This window comes from Corapipo altera, unplaced genomic scaffold (genome assembly GCF_003945725.1).
Source record: "Corapipo altera isolate COAL_440 unplaced genomic scaffold, ASM394572v1 151, whole genome shotgun sequence".
Taxonomy (NCBI): domain Eukaryota; kingdom Metazoa; phylum Chordata; class Aves; order Passeriformes; family Pipridae; genus Corapipo; species Corapipo altera.
The window spans coordinates 850,015-867,200 of record NW_020884976.1 but is presented as its reverse complement, the minus strand read 5'-3'; the positions used below and the strand labels follow the sequence as shown (position 1 = coordinate 867,200).

At 48.9% G+C, this 17,186-nt stretch overlaps 1 long non-coding RNA gene across 2 annotated transcripts; it reads left to right on the top strand.

Moving 5' to 3' along the window:
- The first annotated feature begins 5,180 nt into the window (after nt 1–5,180).
- On the top strand, nt 5,181–16,668 carry LOC113957741. 2 transcript variants are annotated; one of them, XR_003531283.1, is made up of 3 exons: nt 5,181–5,302; nt 7,714–7,798; nt 16,405–16,668. It is a non-coding gene; the product is annotated as an uncharacterized LOC113957741 (long non-coding RNA). The 2 variants fall into 2 exon arrangements; XR_003531284.1 differs by having other exon boundaries at nt 7,714–7,934.
- Nucleotides 16,669–17,186: the final 518 nt, after the last annotated feature.

Genomic DNA, 17,186 nt, shown 5'->3' with positions numbered 1-17,186 from the left:
TTAGTTTTAATGAATAATAAAATTACTCATTGACATTGCAAGAATAGGGATACAAATTTATTGTCTGTTGCCATAGGTAAAGAACAGATTTCCTGGTGCTACTCAATCTTTCAGTTCTTTTCTAGCTCTCTCACCTCACAGCAAATGATTCCAGCTGGACAATTTAGCACAGTTTACAGTGCCACAATTTCATGGGGATTGAAGAGCCAGCTATTTGTTTCAATCTTTTTATCAACAGCTTAGATGATGGGACTGATCAGACACAGCTAAATGCCTAAATGTGGACATCTGTTCCATTTTAGATTGCCCAGGGTATCCCATCTGGCCTCCAGCTGCTGGGTTGGCAGGGGGCTGCTCTCCTGTGAGCCCCATGTCGTGACTGCCAGAGGCACCAGCTCCTCTTGAGAACCCAAAGTACTGAAGTAGCACCACAACTGTGTTGAGGCAACAAAAAATATCAGCTTCGTGGCCAAACTTGGATGAGGGGTGATGTAAAAATAAAACCCAACGAGATGAAATGTCATAAAGGCAAGTGAGAAGTCAGCACAAGGAGAAATCAAATGCCCAAACTGAAGTGTGGTGAGACAGGTGGCAGCACCATTGCAGAGACTGATCTGGGCATGACAGTGGGTCCTACAAATGGGATGGACAAACGTTGCCCCAGACTCCTACTTAGCAGCAAGAGCTGTGGATCCTCAAGGTATCCCCACATGGGAAGTGCACTGTGAGAAAGACAGAGAAAAAAAGGGAGCTGAAATGAGAGTGATGAGAGGCTGGAAATAGGTTATAGGAGAGAAGATTGGAGAGATTGAGCCAGGCTGTTTTATCTAGAGAAGAGTAAAGCTGACCATGTAAGGATGGTGTGAAACATGTCCCAGGTTGTTCTGAAGCAACATCTCATCTTTGAGTAATTGGAATCACAGAATGGTCTGGGCTGGAAGGGACTTAAAGCTCATCCAGTCCCACCCCCTGCCATGGGCAGGGACACCTTCCACTAGCCCAGGTTGCTCCAAGCCCTGTCCAACCTGGCCTTGGACGCTTCCAGGGATCCAGGGGCAGCCACAGCTTCTCTGGGCAACCTGTGCCAGGGCCTCCCCACCCTCACAGGGCACAGTCTCTTCCTAATTGCCCCCCTCTGCAGCAGAGGAGCTTTGAGTTAGAAATGAGAAGCACACACAGCTCCCAGGGTAACTTTGCACAGGAGCAGGTTTCCCAAGGGGGCAGGAGGAACCCCTTTTTCCATGACCTCAAGCAGCAGATCAATGACTCTGTGAGCTCTTCTTGTTTTGCCAGGACCTGGATCCAGCACTTTGGCCCTTAGAATAACCTGTGGAATGGAGGGAAACACCTGTGCAGCTGGATGCCCATGAATGAATTCCTGCCTGAAGATGTTTGTTCTCAGTTCCAGCCATCACAGCCTTGCACTTGGGCTGCCAGTTCCTAAACAGGAGGATCTCTACAAAAAACCAACAAGGATACCTGGAGAGTAATGGCAGGGAGAGGTATCTGTATGACAGGAGATTAAATAGGTTGGCAAAGAAAGAAGAATTATTATGGTGAGGAAAAGAAAAGCCTGAATTGCCTTAAGAAGTTGTGGAGAATGAACAACTTCATATGAGAATGAACAATTCTCATGTGCTTGCTGTGTTCTGATGTCCTGCTCGTGGCTGTGGAGCAAAGGCTGCCTCAAAGGGGTTTCTCTGGGTGGCCGGACAAATAAACTGAGCCACTGGAGGTGTTGGAGGAGAATGAATTAATATTCAGTGGAGCAAGGGCTTCTCTCCCCGCACCTACCAGGAACAGGCCAGAATGAACAGGGGGCCTTGTCCTCTGGAGCACTTGGTAGGAGGGGATCCATCTCCTGTGGGAGGTGAGTGGGATGGAGGACATCCAGTGTCACCCAGGGGTGTCTGATACTGGGGATGCCTGTCAGGAATGACCTCTGGGGGACTGAGTGTCCCTCAGACAGTGGGTCTGTGCAGGGTAAGCCTCCCAAGGGTACCCTCCTCAAGTCTTCTGCATGAATCTGGGCCTTGGAAAAAGAGCTTCCAGGTCCCAAAGTGCTCTTTTGGATCAGAGAGAGGTTGGAATAGACTGCTCTGCAGGATGTGATAACTCTCCCAGTTATGGAGAGTTGTGTGGAGCCAGAGGAGAATGGAGAAGAGCCAGTGTGGTCTGTCCTGAGTTACCAGCACAGAGCCTGGAGATGGAAAGGGAAATGGAAATGCAAAGGAAGATAAAGCCTGGACTTGTTGCCTGCAGGAGACACAGGACACCTGCAGAGACCCAACACAACCTCAGCCACAAACATGAAATAAGGTCAAAGCCTCTGAAGAAGGACTCCACAGCAAGGGTTCACCCCAGGGCACACTGCACCTGAGGACCCTCCCCTGCTGGGAAAGACCCTGGAGCAGTCCTGCCATTCCCAAGCAGGACAGCTCTGGGCTTCTCCCAGCAGTCAGTCCAGTCCTCTGATCCTCTCCACAGCACAGAGACAAGCCTAGTCCTGAGCTTTCTCCTGATCACAGAGCGGGTTTGGGGGAGGCTGCTCCCACCTCTGCTGTGAAGCAGCTTCACATTCCAGTCGGGAGGAGGGGAAGGAAGGGAAGCATCAGTGAGTCAGGAAGCGTTGGGGAGGAGGGATCAGCACTGTGAGCAGCAGTAGGTGGAGCTGGCTGAAAGTCTTCCAACAAAGAGCTACATTTTCTTTTTATTATGAGAAATATGGTTTTATTAAGATTAAAAAAAGGAATTCTAGAAGAAAGTATTGATCCAGAGAAAATGTCTCAATCACAAAATTAAATTAGTCCAATTTTTAATTTATAAACTCTTATCTCAGTGCAATTCCTAATGCTGGCAATGCTGGGATCCTTCATGGATTTGAACCCATCCCAAATCTCCTCTTTTTATAAAAGATCTTTTTTGGCATTTTATGGAGTGGTGCTTTGCAATTTTGAGCACCATCTAATAAATTGCTCATCAGGGCTTCCATTGAAAATTAATGGCTTCTTCCCCAGCCCACTTGATTTGGGCAAAGAAACTCTGCAAGGATCAGGAAACCTTATTTCCTTTGGCACAGGCCAGCCTGTGCAGTCTGGTTCTGTGCAGAAGTTTCTGTGCTATTCCTCTTCCTCAGACCAGAGAGGCAGGACCTCTGTGACCCTCAGAATCACAGAGTCATAGAATCATTTAGGTTGGAAAAGACCTTCAGAATCACTGAGTCCACCCTGTGCCCCATCCCCATCTTGTCACCCAGCCCAGAGCACTGAGTGCCACATCCAGTCATTCCTGGGACACCTCCAGGGATGGGGACTCCCTCACTTCCTCCACACTCCTCATGCTCTGTCTTCCCTTGATGGGACCCATCAGCTCCCACATTCCTTCAGAGCCCAGCCTTCATTTCAGTGCATTGAATTCTTCCTCTGTTCCTGATTTTGGACTGATGTGGACAAATTGTCATTCCCCTTCCAGACACGCTGACAGTCAGCTGGGTAATAACTCTTTGTACTGATAATTGGGAAGACAAGGTCTCCCCCTTCTTAGTGGTAGCTATTTCTCTGAGACAGCCCCAGTCATTTCCTAATGGCAGGAAGGAACTCCAAGAGCTCACAGTCAGCACTGAGGGTGGCAGAGGCTCATCGTTTAGCACATACATTAATTATGTCACATTAATATCAGCTCTTGGGTAAGGTCCTACACAGTCAGTGTGAATGTTTCCAGGAGCTGCTGTGAACCTGGAGTGGCTTGCATGGTTCAAACACACTTTTATCACACACAATTTGTATTAAATGGTCTTGAGGTATGAACAAAAAACCCCAGAAATAAATGCAAGACTTAAGCCACAGGCACATCCCTCTGGGTTGATCTGCTGCACAGTAAACTGTAGAATTCAACTTTTCTTGCCTGCTTCCCTCTTGCTTCATGAATCTCCAGTACATCCATGGAGGTGTAGGATCTGCAGAATGTGAAGAGAAGGATAAATTCCCTGCTGTGATGATCTCACAGAGAGTAGGGATGTTATGTTGTGTGTGGATTTCTGTGCCCTCCAACTGATGCATTAAAAGTTGGCCTGCAGGTACTGAATCACTAATTGTTCCATGTGCTGGGACACTGGATGAGACCCCACCATTAGGTCCTTGGGCTGGTCCCTGTGCTGGAGATCTTCTTGTCCTAAAGGAGGATCTGCTGCTCTGCAGATGCCCCAGGGCTCCAGGGCCTTTCTGGAGCACTGGATCCACTGCTGAGAGCTCAGGGAAACCTCTGCCATCTCCAGAGCTTGATTGTCTGGGGCAAGCTCAGAAAAAGACCAATCTTGAGCACCCATTCCTGCAGAGAAGGTCCAGATACTTGTTAGGGACCAAGTAGAATCCCAGAATTCCAGAATGGTTTGGGTTTGAAGAGACTTTAAAACCCATCTCGTTCCACCCCCTGTCATGGGCAGGGACACCTTCCAGCAGACCAGGCTGCTGGTGTAGTGGAAGGTTTTTACCAAGTATCTCTCAAGCCCTGACTCACAGATTCACCATCCCAGCCTTGGCAGGACCCCATGAGCAGCATCTCCTGCAAACCCACATCACTCAGGACCTGGGCTTTGGACCTCCAGTGCTCAGTAGAGGTACATTTGTAGAACCTGGGAAGGCATTGATGGCTCCGAGGAGGTGGAGACAAGTTGAAAATGCTACTCAGCCCCTGCACATTAAATGCTGCTGATGGTTTTTTAATTATTATTTTTATACTTCCTCTTTAAAACACTGTCTCAGCCAGGCATGTAAGCTGCCACCCACCTTAAACATATTGAATCCTGCCTCTGTTGTTCCCAGGACTACCCATTCAGCTTCAAACTAATTGATGCCTGCTCAGCCTGCTTGGTGCTTCACAGCCTCAAACGTCACTTCTGCTGCTGCCTAAGAAAAGTTTGCTGGTGACAGACAGGCTCCTGTCTCCTGGAGAGTTTGAGAGCTCTTCTCATGCAGGCGAGAGAACCATGCAATATTTAATTGGTCTTTCTTGGCTTTCTGGATGTTTTCTTAAGGTTCAGCAGAGAATCTCTCAGCTCGGCACCTGCATCCTGTCTCTCCCAGGATCCTCCAGGACAAACTGTCCACCACACAGCTGGATAAACATATCTTGTGGGGTCTGAGCAGTTGGCTCGTAGGTTGGGCACAGAGGGTGACAGTGACTGTGGTGACATCAGACTGTGACCTGTCACTGCTGGGGTTCCACGGGGCTCCATCTTGGGCCCTGTGCTCTCCAACATCTCCAGCAATGACTTGGACACAGCACTGGAAGGGACCCTGAGCAGGTTTGCAGATGACACAAAACTGGGAGGAGCTGCTGAGCCCCTGGAAGGCAGGGAGGGCCTGCAGAGAGACCTGGACAGGTCCAAGGGCTGGGAATCACCAACCATGGGAAGTTCAACAAGAGGAAGGGCCGGATTCTGCCCCTGGGATGGGGCAACCCCAGATGGATGGACAGAGTGGGAATAAGAGGCTGCAAAGCAGAGCCAGAAAGGGCCCTGGGGGTCCTGGTGGTGCCAGTTGTCCCTGAGTCAGTAGTACCCTGGCAGCCAGGAGGGACATCCCTGTCCTGGGGCATCAGGGAGGGGATTGTCCCACTCTGCTCTGCCCTGGGGCAGCCTCACCTCAACATTGGGGTAGTTTGGGGGGACACAATGGAAGGAAGGGATTGAGCCATGGGAGAGTGTCCAAAGGAGACAACAGAGATGGGGAAGGACCTTGATTTGAAGGCGTGTGAGGACACTGAGGGCACTTGGTGTGTTGAGCTGGAGCAGAGGAGATTGAGGGGAGACCTCAGTGCAGTTCCAAGTGCCTGGGCAGGGGCAGAGGAGGGGCAGGGACTGAGCTCTGCTCTGGGGGGACCAGAGACAGCAGCCAGGGAATGGCTGGAGCTGTGTCAGGGCAGGCTCAGGTTGGATCTCAGGCAAAGCTTCTTCCCCCAGAGGCTGGTTGGGCACTGCCCAGGCTCCCCAGGGCAGTGGGCACAGCCCCAAGGCTGCCAGAGCTGCAGGAGGGTTTGGATGATCCTCTGGGGCACAGGGGGTGACTCTTGGGGATGGGTCTGTGCAGGGCCAGGGGCTGGAGTTGATGATCCTTGTGGGTCCCTTCCAGCTCAGTATAATCTGTGATTCTTTAATTCTGAGAACCTGGGGCACCAGCCCCCACAGGATGGCCTTCCTCATAGCACATGGCCTTCACTAAGGTCAGCAAATTGAATGTTTAGATGTCTTTAGGAGTTTGGACAGGATTTTATATGCAGTGTAGTCTTCTTTGCTCCAGATGCATCTTTCCTTCTGTACATCAGTTCTCTTCTCACCTCTCCCACCTCTTTGAATGCTTTTCCTATGAAGGAAGAACCTTCTCAAGCTTCAGGAAAACAGTCATTCTAAGGGAACATTTTGATTTGTTGTAAAAACTCTAATAAAACATGTAGGATTCCCCCCCCCCCCCTTCATAACAGAAGAAAAAGGTGGGTTTGGTTTTGGGGGTTTTTTTTGCTAATGTCAGGGTTGCCAGTCATGGTCTTTGCTCTCCGTTTGCTTTTTGAACAGAAGAATGCTCTGGCAACACCCAAACAATCTTGTTACACCTTCTTACCACCTGCAAACCCCTCCAAGGGCTGCTTTCTGCCCCACTGAGCACCCAGCACTGCCTGCACCCAGGGGCTGGGGGTGGGTTCGGGGCTGTCCCAGGCTCGTGGGGGTCTCTGAAGTGCTCCCAGCTCCTGGAGCAGCTCTGGCCTGGCCTGGGACATGGGGTGATTGCTCTCTGCCAAAACACTGCAAACCACTCTGCATATCAGAGACTGTTCAGGAAATAGAAAGTTGGTTCCAAGCCAAGGTGCAAAGAGGAAGAAAATGTCTGGATTTGGAGAGAAGTGTCAGGTACTAAACACAACCAAACACTTCAGTCACTGCTTGGAATCATCGAGTCATGGAAGGACAGGATGGTTTGGGTGGGAAGGGACTTTGAAGCCCATCCCACCCCTACCACGGGCAGGGACACCTTCCACTAGCCCAGGTTGCTCCAAGCCCCGTCCAACCTGGCCTTGGACACTTCCAGGGATCCAGGGGCAGCCACAGCTTCTCTGGGCAACCTGTGCCAGGGCCTCCCCACCCCCACAGGGAAGGATTCCTTCCCAGTATCTGATCTAAACTCCCTCTTTGTCAGTTTGAAGCCATTGACTTTCTCCTGCTTGAGAAGGATATTGTATTTTAATTGGTGTATTTTCTATTCCATCCAGGGGGTCAGATAGTTTGCACAGCCTGAGGGATGTTGGGCCCTGACTCTTCAGACACACCATTTTCCCTGGGAATTGTCTCTCCCATTGGTGCCTTTACCTGGGGTAGAGCTTGGCATGTTCCAGCTGTGCTCTTGGGTACCCACAGGGAGTACACACATTTCCCTTGGGGTTTCTCACAGATACCCATCTCTGTACTTAATTGAAATGATATATCAGCCTTGGTTTAAAGGCTCGTTGAAAGTAAAAGCCTTGGTTTAAAATAAAGAAGCCTCGGTTCACAAAGATGCCCCAGAAATCCAGTTTCCTGCTGGCCAGCCCCAGGTAGGATTCCTCCTCCTGGATGAGTAGAGAAGCCCTTCACGACAGTTCCAGTGCCACTTTTCATGAAGAACAGGCTTTCAAGGGAGATTTTAAGCCCTCTCAGCTTATAAATATTTCATGGTCCTTTAACAGGTACTGTAACTCTGCAGCCACTTGTGCACATCACGTTTGCCTCGGTGTGAATGAAAGCAGGAGCTGGCAGCTTGCAGGGAGCCAGGTCAGCAGTTTATCCTCAGTGTCTGCACCTCTTGGCCCCACTTCCATCCTCAGATGCCTGAGCTGAGCTTTCAGCATCTTTGCAATGAGGGAATTTCGCTCCAATAAGAAGTACAGCAAACAAAAGCCTTACAAAAGTAAGGAAAAGAGAGGTTTAGTTGAGAGCAGAAGGAATAGTTAATCTGTGCTTTGTCACGAATATTCAGAACCAGTTCCTCAGTTTGCATTACGGAGGAAAAATAGGAACTTTGGGGTGGGGGGGTAATTTATTGATTTATTTTAAATAGCCTTGCCAGGATCTCACAAATGCTCATAACCTGTGTGCTGGGGAAGGGGCTGGAGCAGCAGGAGCAGCTGAGGGAGCTAGGGGGGCTCAGCCTGGAGCAAAGGAGGCTCAGGGGGGACCTTCTGGCTCTGCAACCCCCTGACAGGAGGGGGGAGCCGGGGGGGTCGGGCTCTGCTCCCAGGGAACAAGGGACAGGAGGAGAGGGAACGGCCTCAGGCTGTGCCAGGGGTGGGGGGGTTGGTCGGATATTTGGGAGAAATTCTTCACTGAAATAGTGGTTAAACATTGGAAGGACCTGCCCAGGGCAGAGGTAGAATCACCATCCCTGGAAGTGTTCAAAAAAACCAAGTAGACTGAGCACCTGGGGATATGGTTCAGTGGGCCTGGGGTATTTAATATTTGATGATCTTGGAGGTCTTTCCCAACCTTAATGATTCCATGATTCTACGACTGTGTTTGCTGCTGGAGTTCTGTGGTTCTCCACAGATGAGCTCTTCTGAAAGTAGTGAAATGTACCTGCTGATCCCCTGCAATAACCAGGGGACATCCCCCACCCTCAGCTCCAGGGCAGGAAAAGAACTATTCTAGAAATATGCACTCAGGAGAAGCTGAAGAAGGACTTCAGTAGGGAAAACCTGAAAGGAAAACTGAGCATAGGCTGTAAATCCCCACAGAGGGAAAACATTTCTGAGATCTGGGGCTTCCAGCTTGCTTAATGAAGGCAGTGCCAGATTCAGTCACCAAAGGTGGGAAGTAGAAAAAATCAGAACAGAAATAAGGTGCTGCCTGGGAGCTCTGAGGGAGATCAGTTAATGAAGTGAGAAATCATTCCTTGGTTGCCTGGAGCCCTTGAAGGAAGAGTCAGTCTTTGTGAAACGTGGTCATTGAACCAGACTGGGTGAAATTCTGGTCACTGAACCAAATTCATCCTCCATGATCACTGTGGTCCCTCAAGGTTTCTGCCACCAGGACATCTCCTGCAGGTTGTCTGTGGATGTCTTTGGGAGTCACTGGGCAGGGGGAGCTCATCTGTGCCTTGAACTTCTTCCTTTCCTGCTCTTTCTCCAGATGTGTCAGTCCTTGCATAGACCTTGATGACTCAAAATACCCTTTAATGAACATCCCAGAGTGGTGGTTTGGCAGCTGGATCATCCAGGTGAAGCAGTTGAGATGTGCCTGCACCAGACTGCTCTGGTTTGTCCCCAGCCTGGCCTGGATTGAAGATTTATCACCTCTTTTCCCTTCATTTTCTTCCTTCCTTCCAAATCTGGTGACTGAGACTGGTGGCAGAGCTCCAGAAATGTTTCCTGCTGTCCCAGCAGTGCTGGTCTCCTCACACTGGGAGAGCTCTCTGACCGGCAGAGCCCTTAGGCCTGGCCTGAACTGGAATTATGGCCACTGATGAACTCTGAAATTTCCCAACTAAACAGCAGGATGTGTTGGGATTTGTTGGATGAAGATGAGTAACTCTAGAAGGACATATTCCCTGCTGAACAAATGGACATGGAAGAGAAGGAGCATTCCTGTCGGAATTGGTTCCTTCCAGTACTTAAAGGGTGCTCATAGAAAAAGAGGGAGAGTGACTTTTTACAGGGGCAAATAGTGATAGGACAAGGGGGAATGGTTTTAAACTAGCAGATGAGGGATTTAGATTAAATGTTAGGGAGAAATCCTTCCCTGTGAGGGTGGTGAGGCCCTGGCACAGGTTGCCCGGAGAAGCTGTGGCTGCCCCTGGATCCCTGGAAGTGTCCAAGACCAGGTTGGATGGGGCTTGGAGCAACCTGGGCTAGTGGGAGGTGTCCCTGCCCATGGCAGGGGGTGGAATGAGATGAGTTTTAAGGTCCCTCCCAACCCAAACCATTCCATGATTCTGTGTTTTGTAGCCTTTGGCATTTTTTCCTACAAGTTGTCCCTGTCTTTAGGGACTGATCAGGGAACTGCACTGTTGCACCATGTGATGTTGGTCTCTTGCCTTTGCCTGGGGAGCACAGGCTGATCCAGCAGCATGGATGAGTCCTGCACTGTGTTCAATGATTCAGCTGAGAGCGAGAGAGGTAAAAATGGAATAGGGCAGCTGGCTCAGCTGAGGCTGGAGACAACGAGGGTCATGTTTGTTTGTTGTGTTCTGGAAGGTGTTCTTTCTGAGTAACACCAGCTTGGTTTTTTAGAACTTGCAGGCTCAGCCTTCACCTGAACCTTTAAAACTGCCTCAGAGTATGGGGGATGAACAAAGATGACAGGAATGAAAATGTCAATTCAGTTGTGCAGCAGCTGCATAAGCTTTGGGCAACCCGTGCCAGGGCCTCCTCACCCTCACAGGGAAGGATTCCTTCCCAATATCCCATCTATCCCTGCCCTCTGGCAGTGGGAAGCTATTCCCCCTTGTCCTGTCCCTCCATCCCTTGTCCCCAGTCCCTCTCCAGCTCTCCTGGAGCCCCTTTAGGCCCTGCAAGGGGCTCTCAGCTCTCCCTGGAGCCTTCTCTTCTCCAGGTGAACCCCCCCAGCTCTCCTAGCCTGGCTCCAGAGCTCCAGCCCTCTCCTATGAGTCAGTGGTTGATGGGGAGGTCACAGCCATGACTTCTTCCCCTTCATCTCGTTCTTGTTCTGCCCTTTGCCCTTGGAGAGTTCTACTTTTTTGGTGTTTGTTCTTTTAGGTTCAAATATTAACCAGGTAAGGCACGAGACAAAAAGGGAGAAGGGAGGGAGACCCTCTGAACACCCCACTGGTTCAGGCTGTGCCTCTGTGTGAGAGTTAAATGTGGGTTTGGGCTCGGATCTGATCCTAGATAGTCTGAGAAATTTGGGGCACTGAAGATTAGGGAAGAAAAGATCATCTGTGGTCAGGAAGGCTCCCCAGGGAGAACAGAGTGTCCAGGAGGGAACTTTACATGGCCACCATAAAGGAGGAGAAAGGGAGTCAGTCCTGTGTGGGGAACATGAAAGGACACACAGTACCTGGGGACAGTCTGAACATGGACTAAACATGGCTTGGCAGAGCAAGAAGACGCAAGAGAGGAAGAGTGATGCTCTGGCCCGTTTTACATGGTGACCTCTCCAGGGCTGAGCTTCCCTCTGAGTATTTCTTACTGAGCTTTTTCTCTCTGTTAAACTGGAAAAAGTTAGGAAGTTTAAAATCCCTCTTGTCTTTACAGAGTGGAATAAAACTTTCCCTTCACTACACTTAGATGTGACCCCCTGAACTCAAATCCCCCCTCTCTCTGTGGGTCCAGCAGTGTCACAGTTTCTCCTCAAAGGTCCATGCTTGAGGTTTGAACTCTGTTAGCCAGGCCCTGCTCCTGTTCCACATGGCTTGTTTTCCCAGCAGTATAATTCACAGCTTCAGACACATTAAGTACCAGCTGGGCAGCTCATCTTGTTAGTGGGATTATAGCTGTAATAACATAGAACCCATGGTTAGGAGAAATCTACTGTCTAAATTAATAACAGAAAATTAGCACCTGTCATGAACCTGATTTTTCCAGGCTGGTTCCTGAACTGAGAGGGTTGGCCCTGCATTTTGGCACTGGGGTGAGTTCCCCTTGGTGTAAAGGTGTGAAGAGGCCAGGGGAGCATCTCCTGGTGATGGGGATCTCCTGGTGAGGAAGACCAAGCCCAGCTCCCCAAGGTCCTGGTGTGGACAGCAGGGGATGCTCAGGGTCTGCACAGGGGAGCCCTGAGTGAAAAGAATAAGGATGAAAGATATATGGCCTGGAGGAGGAGAAGGACAAAATGGGTTCCTTCAGGCCCAAATTCAGTTGGAAGCCTGTGAGAAGAGGACAGAGCTGTTCTCCTGCAACATCTTCTGCTGCTTGGAGCCTGAGCTTGTGTTCCTGAGGCAGAAATGGATGGAGGCACCAGGACCAGCTCTGCCCTGCAGTGTGTGGGGCAGCTCTGCCCCCTGAACTCAGGAGTCCACATGACATTCTAGAGATATCCACTCTAGATGTGCCTTGGATGGTATTCATGAAGATGAAGATGTGGATATGGAAGGACAGGAGAACTGAGATAAAACCTCTGCCTTGGTATTTGGACATCCTCCTTCAGCCTGGGAATAGCCAAGCCTTTCCTGGGGGTCAGGCAGCAGTGCAAACCCCTCTCCTGCCAACAGTCTCCCTTCCAGGCTGCCCTGACTCCCTCAGGACATGGATCAGATGCTTCAGTGGGCAATTATCAGCTGCAGCTCACAGGATCCCACACCTTGAAAGAAAGCACCATCCAACACATCCTGTGCTTGATTAGGAACAAATCAATATTTCCTGGACTGGCTGGGGAGTTGTTTTTCCACTGCTCCACTGCTAAAACTGGCTGTGCCTCTCTCATTCTGGTGCAGGACAGGTAAAACCAGCTCACTGCAGAGGTACCTTCACCCACCTGGCAGGACTGGGATGGGTTTGGCCGCAGTGCCCCCATCTGCACAGCCCTGTCCATGCAGGAGGGATGGAGCTGCTTGTCAGAACCCTGCAGGAGCAGTGGGAATCGATCCACCTCACCTAAATCCCATTTCTTATTTAATATTTGTTTAAGTTGAGCAGAACTTAAAGGGAATATAGGAATTGCTAACTCAGAGCTGTGAAAAATCTCTTTAGGAGAGTGAAACACCAGCTGAGAACTGACATAATATCTATATCTCTCTTTCCCCATAGCCAGGGCACTTTGCTGACACGAGTGTTGAATCTCATGAGTGGCAAATGGCTTTTCCTGTCCTTGGGAAAGGGTCTGGTGCAACACAGCAGGAAGCAAGTCCATGTCACAGGACACCAACCCAGTGTTGGTCCTGCTGCCGTACAGGGACCTTGTACAGAACTGCTGATGTACAGGTTCCTGAAATATATTCATTGTGATTTTGGATGGGCAGGAATTCTACAAGACATGTAATTGTGCCTCCTCAGCCCGGGAGGAAAGACTGAGGAAGCTGTTTCGGAGATTTTCAGGAACAAGTTGCCTGGTACCTGTGGCAGTGGAATAAAGCTGTGTCTGCTCTCACTGTTGGCATTATCATAAATAATGCTCTAAGACTGACTGGGCTGGAGGGAGACTCCTGGACCTCCAGAGGGAATCAGGATCAGCTGCAAAGGACAATGTGATCTTTCCTTGACATGTACAAGATTGTTACTGGGTCTGCAAAGAGATGCTTGAGAGCTGCTTCTTCTTCCCATGAAAATTTCTGACAGAAACAAGACAAGCTACTAAATTTAGATTTATTAAATATTTTTCCAATGGGACTGTCTTAAAAAAATTTAAATCCCTAAAAATGCCAAATTGAACATTGTGGGATTTAAAAAGAAATCCTGAGAAAAAGGTCACTGAAATTGGAGGCTTTGAGGGACAAATTTCTTTCTGTGAAAGTCGTAGTTGAATATCTGCCTTGAAGGAAAATTTCTGCCTCGACTGCTAAGTTTCTTCTCCTGGGGTGGATCTGCAGGAGCTACCAGAGGGTCAGAGAGCACGAAGATTTCCGTTTGAGGAGGAGTTGGTTGATGACCCTGAGCCCTCCCTGCAAGGATCGTGTCCTCTGTAATTATTTGGCCTCGCAGCAGGACCTGGGGGGCTCTCGTGCTGCTGGGCAGGACAGGCAAAAGCAGTCAGCACAAACCCCCAATTTTGCAGAGTTTTCTCACACGCACTCTTGTATTTGTTGTTCTCTCTCCTATTTGTTGTTCTCTGCTGTTAAAACCAAGATATTTCTTGTGCACAAGCACAGCTTGGGCTGTTCACTGATGTCCTGGAGGATGCTCCTGGCTGACTCTCCCTGTTGTTCTCCAGGACCTGCTCCCTGCACCCTCTGCCTACACCAGGAAGAAGGGGGATTTTTTTCATACCTTTATACACTCTTGCCTGAAGCTGAATCCCCAAAACAGAGCTAACTACCTAAAACTGGTAATTGGGCCAGAGCTACAGCTGCTGCTTAAGCTCTCTGAGAAGGAGATCTACCCAATTTGAGCTTTCTTCACTAACTGCTGCTTCTCCCCTGATTATAGAATGGGAGTGGGTGGCAAGAGACACCATCTACAGGCAGAAGAGTTGAGAAATCTGAAGAAAGATGGAAAAATAATAATCCAGTGAGGCAGACAAGCTCCAAACAGTCCCCCACAGGCAGATCATGGATTCAGGACCATAGCCAGGCTTGTGCACGTGTACCAGCAAGATAAGGAAGATATTGAGCCATTGGAGAGTGTCCAAAGGAGGGACACAGAGATGGGGAAGGGCCTTGATTTGAAGGCGTGTGAGGACACTGAGGGCACTGGGCGTGTTGAGCTGGAGCAGAGGAGACTGAGGGGAGACCTCAGTGCAGTTCCAAGTGCCTGGGCAGGGGCAGAGGAGGGGCAGGGACTGAGCTCTGCTCTGGGGGGACCAGGGACAGCAGCCAGGGAATGGCTGGAGCTGTGTCAGGGCAGGCTCAGGTTGGATCTCAGGGAAAGCTTCTTCCCCCAGAGGCTGGTTGGGCACTGCCCAGGCTCCCCAGGGCAGTGGGCACAGCCCCAAGGCTGCCAGAGCTCCAGGAGGGTTTGGATGATGCTCTGGGCCACAGGGGGTGACTCTTGGGGCTGGGCCTGTGCAGGGCCAGGGGTTGGACTGGATGATCCTTGTGGGTCCCTTCCAACTCAGCACATTCCAGGATTCTGTGACTCTGGGAACAGCAGAGATGGGGGAGAAATTGTGGCTCAGTGCAGTGCAAAGGGACCTGATCATGAAATGGGATTAGGATTTTAAGCAGAGTCTAGAAGGTGTCTCAGCAGTACAACAGGATGTGCTGCTGAATTAACATCTGGCACCTTCCCTGGGCACGTCCTGCCCGCAGAGCTCAGGGCTTGGCAGGGCACACGGAGCAGGTTTTGCTGGTGGAACTTTCTGGGGAAGCAATCTCCAGTTTCACAGCAAGGGCAGAGACATGAGAATAGTTCATAAACACTATTTTTGGGAGATAACTTCTGGTCATAATCACTGGGTATTGTTGTGTATGGGTTTGCTACAGTATCCCAGCACAGTTCCACAGGAGGGAATTCCCCAGGGACACTGGCAGGTGGTGAATTTTGACCTGACAATCATGGAATGATTAAGGTTTGAAAAGACCTCCAACATCATCAATCCAACCTTTGACCAACACCCGCAGGCCCACTATACCATATCACAAAGTGATATGCTCATTTTCTGAACCCCTCCAGGGATGGTGCCTCCCCTTCTGCCCTGGGCAGCCTGTGCCAGGGCTTACCCACCCTCTCAGTGAAGAATTTTCTCCTAAAATCCAACCTGAACCTCTTCTGGTGCAACTTGAGGCCATTTCTCCTTGTTTAATGTCTTTGTTGATGTCCACAAGTAAATAGCAGGTGGAGCTTGAATAGGGCACAGAATCTCCAGGGAGCAGTAAGAGCAGAGAGGAGGCAGAAATGCTGCACAGGCCATTTAATCACCAGTCACAGCCTCACACAACTAAATGAAAGCTTTTAGGTTTCTGCATAGGCTGAAGTTCACTGAAATACAGGGAGAGGAAAGACATGGGAGGAATAAACACAATGTAATGGGAGCCTTTCATTACGTCCACATGGAGATGTGAGACATTACAATGAGCTGAGGGATAGAAACTAATTTTTAGCCACTCCAAATGAGATTTTCTTGGAGCAAATGATCAGAGATCCCATCAGAAAAGAAGAAATTCTTTATTTAATCCTGAGTATTGAAACAATAGTATTCCAGGTGCAGTCATCAAAGAGTGACTCTGTAATGATGATCATTATACACTTGTATTTGTACAGCTTTGTGGGAGTGAGAGAGCCACCAGTGCAAATCCCCTTTAATAAAGTCCTGCTTTAAAAGGGCATGAAGAAGTAATGACATAAAAATGAGAAATCTTGGGAAGGAAAAGTAAAAAGAGCAGCAAAAAGTGTAAAGTACTTTGGGGTCACATCAACCTATTTAGTTCCAGGATCAGCAGTTGGGGCATATCATCCCCTGAAAAATACATAAACAGGCCTAAAATAGGGAGCACTGGCTAAACCACAGGGTAAAGGGAATTACTAGAGTTAAACAGGAATTATTGTAAAATAGTAAGTAATTTCCAGAAAGAGAAAGATAGAGAAGAGCTCTCATGACTTAAATATGAAACTGTAATTGTCAGTCCAACGAGCTTCTGAGAGACTGAAAATCTGCTGAGGAACTAAAGCTTGAAATAAAAGATTTTTTTTCAAATACATTATAAGGAGACCAGGTAGAAAATTGGGCAATGATGGAGGCTTGAAAGGAGATCTCCAGCAAGACGAGGGTCCCAGCAGAGAGGAAAGGTTATTGCTTTGCCATGGAGAGCTCAGGGAAGTCTTTTTTTCCAGGGGCTGAGCCTGACCAAGCATCAGATCCTGAGGAGGAGGCTTTTAAAGAAATGATAAAAGGCAAGGTAGAAAACGAGCAGGAACAGATGGCAATCACCCAAGAGGTTTAAAGGAATTCAGAGATGAAATTGCTGAACTACTCGATGTGTTGTGCAAAGTATCACTTAAATCAATCCCAATATTACAGTGATGAAAGACAACAAATGAGGAACCAGCTTTTAAGGGAAATTCAGGAGCATCTGGAGAAATACAGACCTGATGAGAGACTGGGAAAACTGGTCAAAAAGAATGTTCAAATAGAAATAAAAAGAAGTCCTGCTTCAATCTTTGAAGGAGTTGATAGGTGTGAAATAAGAGTTAATAAAGGAATTAATAGGTTAATAATAAAGGAGTTTGTGGGTGATAAATCCAGCTGATGTTTTTTGTCTTTCCAAAAATCTTTTGTCAAGTCCCTTCACTAACAAACCTTAAGAATCTGTCCCCAGGAAGGCGAGGTGCCTCTTGTGAATTAGTGACCGTTTCAGAGACATGATGAGCTTTCACAAGGAAGAGAAAATGTTGGTAAAATTTCCCAAAAATATGGCCGTGACCTTGTGCCTTTTTCCTTTTCAAAGGGAATTTTTGGTGTTTTCATAAGGACTGGTTATCAAACTCCCAAAATTTTCAACAACTAAGCTTCTAAGGCAGTCAAACCTAACATTGCACGTGAAAAGCTGAGGGAAGATCTCCCAGTTCTGAACGACTGGGAGGTCAAATGGCAGAATAAGTTCATGGGCAATAAA